Source organism: Orycteropus afer, unplaced genomic scaffold (genome assembly GCF_000298275.1).
Source record: "Orycteropus afer afer isolate SDZICR_OR568_19922 unplaced genomic scaffold, OryAfe1.0 scaffold00094, whole genome shotgun sequence".
NCBI classification, from domain to species: Eukaryota; Metazoa; Chordata; class Mammalia; order Tubulidentata; family Orycteropodidae; genus Orycteropus; species Orycteropus afer.
In genome coordinates this window covers 9,401,261-9,414,262 of record NW_006921681.1, presented here as the reverse complement: position 1 = coordinate 9,414,262, position 13,002 = coordinate 9,401,261, and positions in this window count along the sequence as shown.

Sequence of the window (13,002 nt, the reverse complement as noted above, 5' to 3'; positions counted from 1 at the left end):
GATTGCCCAACCTTCCTTCCGAGGAGTGGCTGGTGGGTTTGAACCGCCAGCCGTCTGGTTAGCAGGCAAGTGTCTTAGCCACTATGCTACCAGCCTTTGAAATCCTATGGAACAGTTCTACTCTGTCCTATAGGGTGGTTATGAGTCAGAACAAACTCGAGGGCAGTAGGTAGGTAGGATGGAAAGGTCCCTGGGAGGTGCAAGTGGTTTCTGATTGGCTGCTGACCTAAAGATTGGAGGTTCAAACCCATCCAGTGGCTCTGAGGAAGACCTGGTTAACTGCTGCCATAAAGACGGACCAGCTGAGAAAACCCTATTGAGCACATTTCTACTCTGTAACACATGGGGTCACCATGAGTCAAAATCAGTTTGACCACAACAGATTATTAGGAGGGAGTCCCAGATTATAAAACAGAACCAAAGGGAGCCACTCTGGTTGAAAGGGGAAGAGAAGGCCTGATCCCCTTTAACTTGGCTCTCCCCTGAGGTATGTCCTCAAACCAAAAAAACAAAAAAGGAGCTCTGATGGCATAGTACCTAAGGCATTTGACTGCTAACCAGAGGTTGGTATTTCAAACTCACCGGCCACTCCTCAGAGGGAAAGTTGGGTCTCAGAACCCTAAAATCCCATGGTCTGGATAATACGTATAATTTAAAACCTGAAATAGGCCAAGGAGATTCCCTAATGCAGCACAGATATTTACAAGGAGCAGGTCTTGTATCAAAAATCAAAGAACACCTAAAAGCAAGGGCCTTCTAGAAGTTCCATTCACTCCCTCTGAAATGAATCCCTTTGAAGGGAGTTCCATGGAGGTAAGAGTGACCAGGGCTCATGGTCAAAGCCATGGACTTCTAGGAGCATTTGTAATCATGGGGTGAAAATAATTTTCACAGAATGAGGAGGGCTACAAACAAATGGCCACAACAATCACAATCACTGGGAGATTGTTTTGTTAATAAATCATTGAGGGTTTTTCTTTTTTCTTTTTTTTTTTTTTTTAATTTTAACCATTTGAAGGAAAGAAAAGAAACTGAAGTGTTTAAAGTAGGTTATAATGGTGATGAGACTGTGAGTAATTTTTGTTATTTTCCTTATGCTTTTTCTTCTTTTATTATTTTTTTAATCATAGTTTCTTCTCCATTTCTAAAGTTTTGTGTTTTTGTTTTGTTTTTAATATTTAATGCACTAGCAACCTGGGTTCTGTCCTGATGGCCACAGGTTCTCTGTGTAACCTCAGGCAAGTCTCTTCCACAGGCCTCAGTTTCCTCCTCTGCACTCTGAGAGGGAGGGGCTGTGCGGCGCTATGACCCACATGCTCATGAACCCCTCGTGCCCAGCAGCCCCTGCACCATTTTGGCCTCGTCAATATGCCTCACACTGGGGCTACCAGCATAAGAAGTGAAACAGCGCATTTTTTTCTCATTTAGCAAGACATCAGCTCAAAGCATGAGCAGTCAGGGAGTGAGGAGGGAGGGACAGGGTCTAGGGGACAATCCCCGGCCTGCCTGCCAGTACTCGGGGGCCCATTTCCTTGACAAACTACCTGATCCTTCCATTGGGCAACTGGACTCTGGTTCCTTGCTCATCAGCAAGGAACATGCAATGTCCGAGTCACTGATCTCATTTCCCCAGCAACTCTTCCTTTCCCCGATTCAAAGGAAGAGATAGTCATTTTTGCCCTGGTACAATTTCCCAATCTCCTGCTAGATGTTTACTAAAATAGCCTGCTTCGGCCAGTGCTTGGCAGGGCTACATGAGAATGACTCAGTCTGGGCACACCCCTGAAGGAATTTGGGGTATGGGAGGGGGTGGAATGGGGAGGGTGAAGGGTGCCAGGCTACAGAAAAGAGCGCAGAACTTGGGGTGAGGGGGTCCTGGCTAAGGAGCCCTGAGGGTTTTTGGAGTAGGTAGTAGACATTTGGCCACGTCTCCTGTGATGACCCTGACTGGTGCAAACAGTTAAGAGGCAGGCTACTAATCAAAAGATTGGTGGTTTGAACTCACCCACTGGTGCCTCAGAAGGAAAGTCTGAGGATCTGCTTCCAAAAGCTCATGGTTTTATGGAGCACCAACACCTCTGACATACATGGGGTCACCATGAGTTGGAATTGACCCCACAGCAACTGATAATTGCCATAGGCCCTCCAGATGAAGTTTGCGTTCAGGATCTCACCCCAGGGAACAACAGTGCCCCACCCACACCCCAGGCTGGCCCTGCAGGGTCCTTGTTGTTGCTGTCAGGTGCCCTTGAGTCACCTCCGACTCATAGCGACCTCATGTACAGCAGAATGAAACACTGCCCAGTCCTGTGCCAGCCCCACAATCTTTGCTATACCTGAGCCCATAGTTGCAGCCACTGTGTCAATCCATCTTGTTGAGGGCCTTCCCCTTTTTCATTGTCCCTCCACTTTGCCAAGCATGATATCCTTCTCCAGGGAATGATCCCTATTGACAACATGACCAAAGTAGGTAAGACAAAGTCTGGCCATTCTCACTTCCAAGGAGCATTCTGGCTGCACTTCTTCCAGGATAGATTTCTTAGTTCTTTTGGCAGTCCATGGTACTTTCAGCGTTCTTTGCCAACACTACACCTCAAAAGCATCGACTCTTCTTCAGTCTTCCTTTTTCATTGTCCAGCTCTCACATTCACATGAGGTGATTGAAAATACCATGGCTTGTGTCAAGCTCACCTTAGTCTTCAAGGAAACATCTTTGCTCTTCAGCACTTGAAAAAAGGTCTTTTGCAGCAGATTTGCCCAATGCTATATGATGTCTGATATTTTGACTGCTGCTCCCATTGGCGTTGATTGCAGAACCAAGTAATATGAAGTCTTTGACAACTTCAGTCTTTCTCCTTTTATCATGATGCTGCTTATTAGTCCTGGTGTGAAGATTTTTGTTTTCTTTATATGGACGTGTAATCCATACTGTAGACTGTAGTCTTCAATCTTCATCTGTAAATATTTCAAGTCATACTCACTTTCAGCGAGAAAAGTTGTGTCGTCTGCATAACGCAGGCTGTTAATGAGTCTTCCTCCAATCTTGATACCACTTTCTTCTTCATATAATCCAGCTTCTCGGATTATTTGTTTAGCATACAGATTGAATAAGAATGGTGAAAGGATACAACCCTGATGCACTCTCTTCTTGATTTTAAACCATGGAGTGTCCCCTTGTTCTGATTGAATGACAGGCACCTGGTCTATGTACAAATTCCTCATGAGCACAATTAAGTGTTCTGGAATTCCCATTCTTCTCAATGTCATCCGTAATTTGTTATGATCTACACAATTGAATGCCTTTGCATAGTCAATAAAACACAAGTAAATATCTTTCTGGTATCCTTTGCTTTGAGCCAAAAGCCATCTGACATCAGCAATGATATCCCTCCTTCCACATCCTCTTCTGAATCCAGCTTGCATTTCTGGAAGTTCTTTGTCGATATACTGCTGTAACAATTTTTGAATTATCTTCATAAGATTTTACTTGCATGCTATATTAATGATATTGTTTGATAATTTCCACATTGTGCAGGATCATCTTTCTTTGGAAAGGGTGCAAATATCAATCTTTTGTAGTCAGTTGCCCAGGCAGTTGTCTTCCAAATCTCTTGACATAGTCGAGTGAGTGTCTCTAGTGTGGCATCCGTTTGTTGAAACATCTCAATGGATATCCCGCCAATTCCTGGAGCCTTATTTTTCACCACTTCCCTCAGTTCAACTTCAACTTCTCCTTCACTACCATTGGTTCTTGATCATATGCCACCTCCTGAAATGGATAAACATCAACCAATTCTTTTTGGTACAATGACTCTGTGTATTCCTTCCATCTTCTTTTGATGTTTCTTGCATCATTCAACATATTGCCCATAGAATCTTTCAATACTGCAACTCAAGGCTTAAATTTTCTCTTCAGTTCTTTCAGCTTGAGAAATGCCAAGTGTGTTCTTCCCTTTTGGCTTTCCAACTCCAGGTCTTTACACATTTCCTTATGATAATTGACTTTGTCTTCTCGAGCTGCTCTTTGAAATCTTCTGTTCAGCTCTTTTAGCTTGTCATTTCTTCTGTTTGCTTTAGCTACTCTCCACTCAAGGGCAAGTTTCAGAGTCTCTTCTGACATCCATTTTGGTCTTTTCTTCCTCTGCTGTTTTTTTAATGACATTTTGCTTTCTTCGTGAATGATGTTCTTGATGTCATCCCACAATTCCTCTGGTTTTCGGTCATTGGTGTTCAATGCATCAAATCTATTCTTTAAGTGGTCTCTAAATTCAAGAGGGATGTAATCAAGGTCATATTTTGGGTCTTGTGGACTTGTTTTAATTGTCTTCATCTTGAACTTGAACTTGCAAATGAGAAGTTGATGGTCTTTCCACAATCAGCTCCTGGCCTTGTTCTGGCTGAAGATATTGAGCTTCTTCATCACCTCTTGCAACAGATGTAGTCAATCTGATTCCTGTGTACCCCATCTGCCAAAGTCCACTTGTATAGCCATCGTTTCTGTTGTTGAAAAAGGTATTGGTCTTGCAAAATTCTGTCATGCAATCTCCAGCATTATTTCTCTCTCCAAGACCAAATATTCCAACTACTGGTGATTCTTCTTTGTTTCCAACTTTTGCATTCCAGTCACCAGTGATAATCAGCACATCTTGATCACATGTTTGGTCAATTTCAGACTGCAGAAGTTGGTCAAAATCTTCAATATCCTCAGCTTTGGCTTCGGTGGTTGGTGTGCAAATTTGAATAATAGTAGTATTAACTGGCTTTCCTTGTAGGCTTATGAATCATTCTATCACTGACAGCATTGTACTTCAGGACAGATCTTGAAACATCCTTTGTGATGATGAATGCCAGGTCATTCCTCTTCAAATTGTCGTTCCCAGCATAGTAGATCATATGGTTGTCTGATTCAAAATGGCCAAATTGGTCTATTTCAGCTCACTAATGCCCAGGATATCAATCTTTATGTGTTCCATTTCATTTTTGACAACTTCCAATTTTCCTAGGTTCATACTTCGTACATTCCATGTTCCAATTATCAATGGATGTTTGTAGCTGTTTCTTCTCATATTGAGTGGCACTACTTCAGCAAATGGTGGTCTTGAAAGCTCTACTTTATCCATATCATTAAGGTAGGCTCTCCTTTGATGAGGCAGCTCTTTCCCAGTCATATTTTGAGTGCCTTCTAACCTGAGGGGCTCATCTTCTGGCACTGTATCGGACAATGTTTCAGGGCTATTCATAAAATTTTCTGGTAATATATCAGGCAGTATTTCACTACTATTCATAAGGTTTTCACTGGCCAATTATTTGGGAAGTGAATAGCCTCTTCCTTCTTCCAAGTCTGTCTCAGTCTGGAAGCTCCACCAGAACTGGTCCACCATGGGCATCCCTGCTGGCACAGCCTCCAGCCTCACAGCAACATGCAAGCCATCGCAGTATGACAAACCAACAGACAACTTCATCTCCCTTAACTGTTCACTTCTTGGGCTTCCCTCTACCTGTCCCTGCCTGCCCTGTCTGCTGCTGCTCCCTGCCACCTGGGGGCTGTCCCCCACCCTCCTTACCTCTTCCACCCAGTAGCCCTATCAGAATCAATTCATACATATTGAGCACCTCCAGTGTGCCAGACAAGAGTGCTGTGCCCCCTTCTCCTGTAGTCTGTCCCCAGCCATATGTCCCAAAGGATGGTCCCAGGAATCTTCAAACCTTACAAATGAATGGTGGAATTTCAGCCTTTACAGGTAGTTGAGCTGTCTTAGAAGGAGAAAAAGTCCTAGCTCGTGCGACTTTGACCTTGGACAAATCAGTTAGTCTCACTGAATCTCCATTTTCTCATCTATAAAAGAGGGATAAACAACTTCCAGTTTGCAGGGATCAGAGTTTTGGAGTCCATGGCACCTGACGCCATAGTAGGAAAAAAACAAAAACGCTGTTCCCCTATCAAGTGGGTTCTGACTCATGGTGACCCCCTGTGTGTCAGAGTAGAACTGAGTCCCACAGAGCTTTCAGTGGCTGGTTTTTTCAGAAGAAGATCCCCAGGCCCTTCTTCCAAGGTGACTGCAACCTCCAAACTTTCAGTCAGCAGACAAGTGTGCCAACCGTTTGCACCAGCTTGAGGATAGCCATGTATTCTGCTTCCCCAGAATGGAGCCCCAGGTTCTCCAGGATGCAATAGAGGTTTTCCCTGTGACGTTCCTGAAATGCTCAGCATTTTTTCTCTTCACCCTCACAGGAAACCCCTGTCTGGCCCCAATTCATCTGAAGCTGTTGCAACTTCCCACTAACCTTCTGGCCCAGTCCTTCCAGCCTCCCACCCCAGCTCCTGCAGACAATTTACGTCCCAAGAATTGATCTGCAATATCTCACCCCTTTCTGCTTTAAAAACCATGTCATATATCGAAATTGTGTCCCAAAAAAATATATGCCAACTTGGCTGGGCCAAGATTCTCGGTCCTTGGCAATTATGTAATGATGTAATCTGACAGTTATGTAATGATGTAATGATCCCTCATGATGTGATCTGATATGATCACCCAATCAGTTGTAAGGGGTTTAGGGTGGGATGTAACACCCTTACTCAGGTCACAGCTCTGATAGGGAGTTTCCCTGGAGTGTGGCCTGCATCACCCTTTATCTTACAAGAGATAAAAGGAGAGTGAATAGAGCAGAGAAGGGAGACCTCAGAATTCCTCAAGAAAGAAGAGCCAGGAGCAGAGCATGTCCCTTGGACCCAGAGGCCCTGAGGTGAGAACCTCTCCACACAGAGACCTCTAAGGAATCACAGAAGTTGAAAGGAGACAACGACTTTCCCCTAGAGCTGACAGAGAAAGATTTCCCCTAGAGCTGAAGCCCTGAATTCAGACTTTTAGCCTCCTAAACTAAGTAAATTTCTATTAAAGCCATCCACTAGTAGTATTTTTATTATAGCAGCACTAGAGAACTAAGACAGACCCAGAAATGCAAAGTGCAGGGGCCAGAAGTAGCCACTCCAGACTCACACTTAGTGTTGATACCCCAATCATGGCTGCTCACTTCCTCCTGTGTGCCCAGAATCACTGTGTCCTCCCAGACCTTTGACCAGTGCTGCCATATCCCCAAGCCTTCACCAAGCACCTGGCTCATGGTGAAAGCCCTACATTGCATTCTTTGTCTTCATAGCAGTTCTCACAGCTAAAGGTATCTCACAGAGACTTTCTGATCCCTCTGTTTGCTGTTGTTGTTGTTGCAATATGCCATCAAGTCGTCTCCAACTCACAGAGACCCCTCCTTGGGTTTCCGAGGCAGTATCTCTACGGAAGTCGATTGCCCAACCTTCCTTTTGAGGAGTGGTTGGTGTGGGTCTGAACCGCCAACCTTCTGGTTAGCAGTCAAGTGCCATAGGAACTACACTACCAGAACTCCTCTCTGTTCATTAGCCAGCAAGTATCACGAGGGCAGGGCTGTGTCAGTCATGGTCACAGCTGTGTTCCCAGCACCCACACAGCTATATCATTTGAATTTGGCCAATATTTGTTTAGCAAATGAATGAATGAATTTAATCCTTGCAACAAGGATTTTAAGGTAGATACTATTACTAAACTCATTTTGCAGATGAGGACGTGGAGGCCCACCTCTGGGCTAGATACTTGTCCAATGGGCTCCTAGAAGCCCACACTTCCTTCAGTCATAGCTATGATCATGCTGATAGCCATTGACTGGCTCCAACCCTGCCTTCCCCATTGGGCTTTGGCTCTGAAAGCAGCACCATATATCCTTGTTACTCCTATCTGCCTCGTGTTTTTGCAGCACCCAGCACAGTGCCTGACACATAGTAGGTACTCTCTAAAGCTTTGTTGTTTGAGTGACTAAATGAGTGGCTGAAGGAATGAGTGAAATTGTCTTTAGGGATTTTTTTTTTTGCAAGCCTTCTGGAACTCGGCCTCCAGTTTCTCCTCTACAGTCAGTGCTGCAGGAACTCAGAGGACATAGACACCACTGGTCCTGGGTATTCCAGGAAGGCTTTCTGGAGGAGGGGGAAAAAAGTAAGTCTCAAGAGTTGCAGGGTTGACAAACTATGGTACATACACACAATGGAATACTATGCAACGCTAAAGAATAATGTAGAATCTGCAAAACACCGCATAACGTGGATGAACTTGGAGGACATAATGCTGAGTGAAATAAGTCAATCACAAAAGGACAAATACTGCATTAGTCCATTATTGTAAAAGTCAAGGAAATGTTTATCTATGGAAGGACATGTTCTTCATTGGTTACCAGGAGTGGGAGAGGAGGGGAGGGAACACTGTTAGATAGATAGAGATAAGTATTGATTTGGGTGAAGAGAAGGGCAATGTACCAAATGTGAGTGATCATTATAGTGGCATTGAGGAAGAGAAAGACATAGAGAGGTACGTGGGAGGTACAGACAACAAAGATGAACCCTTTTGCACATATAGTATGGTGTTGTCAGTGAAGACAAACATGGGTATATTGGTAGATAGATGGGTGGACAAGCTGAACTAGTAGGTATCTCTATGAAGCAGGGAGTGTACCCAAGAACATGTATAGGGTTGGCAGACAATGGTCCTATAAGTTTATGTGTATGATCTGAATTCCCAGCTGTATAGTAGAGCTAACAAGGGGCAAGGTTGTAGTCACTGCTTGGTCACAGCCAGCTACCAACAGGGACCTAGTAGTTGAACCTGTGGGCTTGGGACCATAGTCGCAGGGAACATCAAGCTCAAGTGGCATAACATAGTACACAAAACATTGTTCCACCTCCTACTTTGGCGAGTAGCAACTGGGGTCTTAAAAGCTTGCAAGCTGCCATCTAGATGCATTGATGGGTCTCTCCTCATCCAGAGCAAAGAAGAATGAAGAAAACCAAAAAATCATGGAAACAATCAGTCCTAGCAACTGGTATACCATCTGATCTTCAGCCTATATGACTATGAGACCAGAAGAACTAGATGGTGCCCGACTACCAATGTCAACCACTTGGAAGGGAATCTATGAAGGAGATCCTGGATAGAGAGGGAGAACAATGTGGAACAAAACTCAAAATCATTTGGAGAAAAAAAAAAGGGGGAGAGGACCAGGTTTGCTGGTCCGATAGAGTCTGGTGGAACCGCTGAGACTATGGCCCCTAGCTGCCCTTCGGGTCTGGAATTGAACCCACACCTGTGGCTTCCAGCCAACAATAGACAGGTATATGAGTTGAACATTTCCCTGAGATAGATACACTCCCTGGAGAGAACAATCATGGGAGAAAGAATGGCTATTTATGTACAGCGAGACAGCTCAGGGCACAGGAGTGCATGGAGGGATGGACACAGGGAAGAGGTAACTATGAGGAGGAAATAGGAGGGGAGCTGTTGCATTGTGGTAAATTGTGGTCAATGTCGTGAGACAGAGTGTATGTGGGCTGCTGTATGGAAAGTGAATTTGCTCTGTAAATTTTCACCCAAATTACAAAAAAAAATTAAATAAATAAAATCACACACACACACAAAAAAAAAGAGTTGCAGGGTTGAGCAGAGATTCAATGTTGGGATGTATCCTCAGTATTTGGTGACTAAGGTACACAGGCGAGTCTCAGAGGGAGTTTGGATCTAGGAGCTGTGGAGGTAGCAAGGCCCCTAAGTACTGAGGAGCCATTGCAGTTTCTGTGAGGAAGGGGCTGGGCTTTGGAAAGGAAAGATAATATGGAAGCCAGGAGACAAAGTCCATTCCCTTGAGGCTTCCGGAGCCCTGTGTATGCCTGGGAGGCCTGGGACACAGGGTGGAGGGCCTCAGCACAGTGGTGACCCTGGCCACCCGGGCCATGCTCACACAACCTGGCCAAGTCATTGCAAGCCCAAACTTGAGTCAGGTGGCCTGGGTTTGAATCCTAGCTGCCCCACTTAGCAGCTATGTGACCTTGGGCAATTGACTTTATTGCTCTGTGCCTCAGTTTCCTCACCTATAACATGAAATTAATTATAACAATCACTTCCTAGGCTGATGTGAGATTGAAATGAAGAGCACAAGTCCCTGGTACTAGTTCTTATGAGAAGGGAACCCTCCCTGAGATGAACTGACACAGTGGAGGCAACAATGGCCTCAAATATACCAATGATTGTGGGGAATGGTGCAGGACTGGGCAACGCTTCGTTCTCACAGACATACGGGGGCCATGGGTAGGAGCCAACTGACAGCATCTAACAACAGTAACAACTGTCTTTCTAACTAAAATGTAAGTGCCTGGATGGTAGGGCCTGGCTCCTCTCCTTCTCTTTGGTCAGAACCCAGCCCAGACAAAGAGTGCCTTTGATGAATGAACCTGACCCAGCGGACCCTGTCCACCTTGTGAGTCCCCCAGTGTTCACAGGAGGTCTTCTGCCAGGAGCAAGGGGCCCTCAGTACCTGCTGAAGCTGTGGGTATTTCCTGGGTAAAGTGTAATGCAGTGAAAAACAACGGCCCTGTGACGGCTTGCTCTTGCATAATCTGCCCACAGTTCTGAGACTTCCTGACCAGGCTCTGTGCAGCCCCAGTCTGGGTGGGGATGGTGGGGGTAGAAGTGGAGGCATCCTGCCCAGGAAGGTGCTAGACTCTGGCCCCTCTTCAGGGGCTGCCGAGCAAGGCCTCTTGGAATCTCAGTTTCTCTACCTAGAAAACTAGTGGAGGAGTCCATCTGATTATTTCTAAAGCCTCAAATGTTCTCGAGTCAGGCAGAAGTGGGCTTCAATTCTGTCCCTGCTGTATTCTGACTACCTGGGTCCTTGAATGTACAGGACAGTCCATTGCTTCCAGAGTTTACCCCCTAGAGACAGACAGACATGTATTCAAATTCTAGCCTCATGACCTTGGTCAGATTGTTTAGCCTCCATGAGCAAGCTTCCTTAAGCCAATTCTCAGAGCAATGATGGTAGACCTATTGGGAAGATTAAATGAGACAATGTATGTGATGTGTTAATCACAGTGTCTGACACATTAAATAAGATATCAAAATTCTTTGACACTCCTCCAATCCCGTGGGAAGTTCTATACATAGCCCTTTCCCTTGAATCGGGGCTCTGTCACCACTGACTGACATTGTCCCAGTGTCTGGACCCAGACTTTAACAACCTGACAGCTTCTACATCCCATCTCTGGGTGCTTGTTTGTGGAACCTAGCTACCATGGTGTGAGGAAGCCCAAGCTGCACCATGGAGAGATCCATGGAGAGAAACTGGAGGGTTTTACATTTCACCCAAAGCATTTGGTGTTTGTCCTCTGTCCCTGAAAGATAATCTCTTTAAGAAATCTTGCAATTTAAGTGTCTTTGATAAGGACTCCAGACCACACCTAACAGTTAAATGCTGGTGAGATGATGAGGTGACTCTGGTGGGGGCTGACTAGACCAGAAAAAGCCACCATATGATAATTCATGATCTCCTTGCGATAAGAACATAAGAATGATAAGAACGGACCTTAGGGGAGAAGGCTTAGAGTTTGTATTATGTAATGAGATCCCCAGTGTGAGCTCTGGATGGAATTTCCATGGACTTTCTGGTTGGTCAATGACCTCTGTGCTCAGGAAAGTGATGCACTCTCTTTGGGGCAGAGAAGTTCTGCATTGGAAACCCTCCCAGACCTTGTCCTATGTGTCTCTTCTTTGTGCTAATCCTGATTTGTATCCTCTGTAATAAATCTGTAATCATAAATATCCCATTCCCATTTTTTAAAAACCCATCACCATGGAGTCAATTCAGACTCACAGTGACCCTATAGAATAGAGCAGAACTTCCCCTATAAGCTTTCCAAGGCTGTAATCTTTAGAAAGCAGACTGCCACATCTTTCCCCTATGGAGCGGCTGGTGGGTTCAAACTGCTGACCTTTTGGTTTGCAGCCAAGCACCTAATCACTGCACCACCAAGGCTCTTCAATAGTAAATATAGCATTTTCCATGAGTTCTGGGAGTCATTCTAGCAAATTATCATATCTGAGGAAGTAGTGGGAGCCAGCAGGTCAGAAGTGAGGGGGTTGGGGACCCCTGAGGTTGTAGCTGGTATCCTGAATTTATAATCAGCAGGTCAGCAGTGAGGGGAGTCCTGGGGACCCCCAAGCTGCCATTTGAAGTCTTGGGCTGACGTGGCCACCTGGAGGACCGTGTCCTTTAACTTGTGAGCTCTGACCGAGCTCTGGGTGCCTGGGACAGAGGAGGGGAAGTGCTGCATGTGACAACTGAACAGAGAAGTGATAAGTGTGGATTTTGATTTATGTTGATGATTATCCTCGATGTTGGTATCAGAAAAAGTGGATCTGATTGGTCCACACAGACACTGACAGCCAGCTGGGGGAATGGATTCTCCCACTCTAGTCCAGCTGTCCAGCTGGAGCTGTGTGGAACAGAGGCCGACTTTCCCTGCCAAGCACAGGCTGAACTACAGAGCCATGAGCAGAACCAATGACTGTGGCTTTGCTAAGCGCTGAGGTGGCTTATTACATAGCAAGCGATAACCAGAACAGTTAGGGTCAGTACAAAAGAACAAGACCTCCTCTGACTTTGTGAGGGGGAGGCAGAATCACCATCAGCAACCCAAAGCTTATTCCTATGAGGCCAGACATGGCACCACCCTCCAGCCTTTTTACCAACTCTGACACCAACCACCCTTCCCACGGCACTCCCTACTTCTCTGTTGGGTTTGATAATTCCTTGCAACAGCCACACAGAATTCACAGACAATACTCATGATTATGGGGTTTATTAGGGAAGTAACGGGCTACAACTCAGGTTCAGGAACATGGTCAGGATACAACTCTTCAGTCAGGTCAGTCTCCCCTCTGCTGTGGCCTCAGGCACGCCTCTCTGGCCCTTGGCCTCTCAGCCTGGCCTCTGCCCTGCTTGGGCAAACGTTATAAAGCTCTTTTAGCTCTGCTGATAGGTACACTAACATGCACCCCACTTCGCCAGCAAACCTCCTTCCCAAAGGCACACAGTTTTCTTGTTCTGTGGGCCAGGTAAGCCCGCCTCTCTGTCTCATGCCTCTTGGTTCCA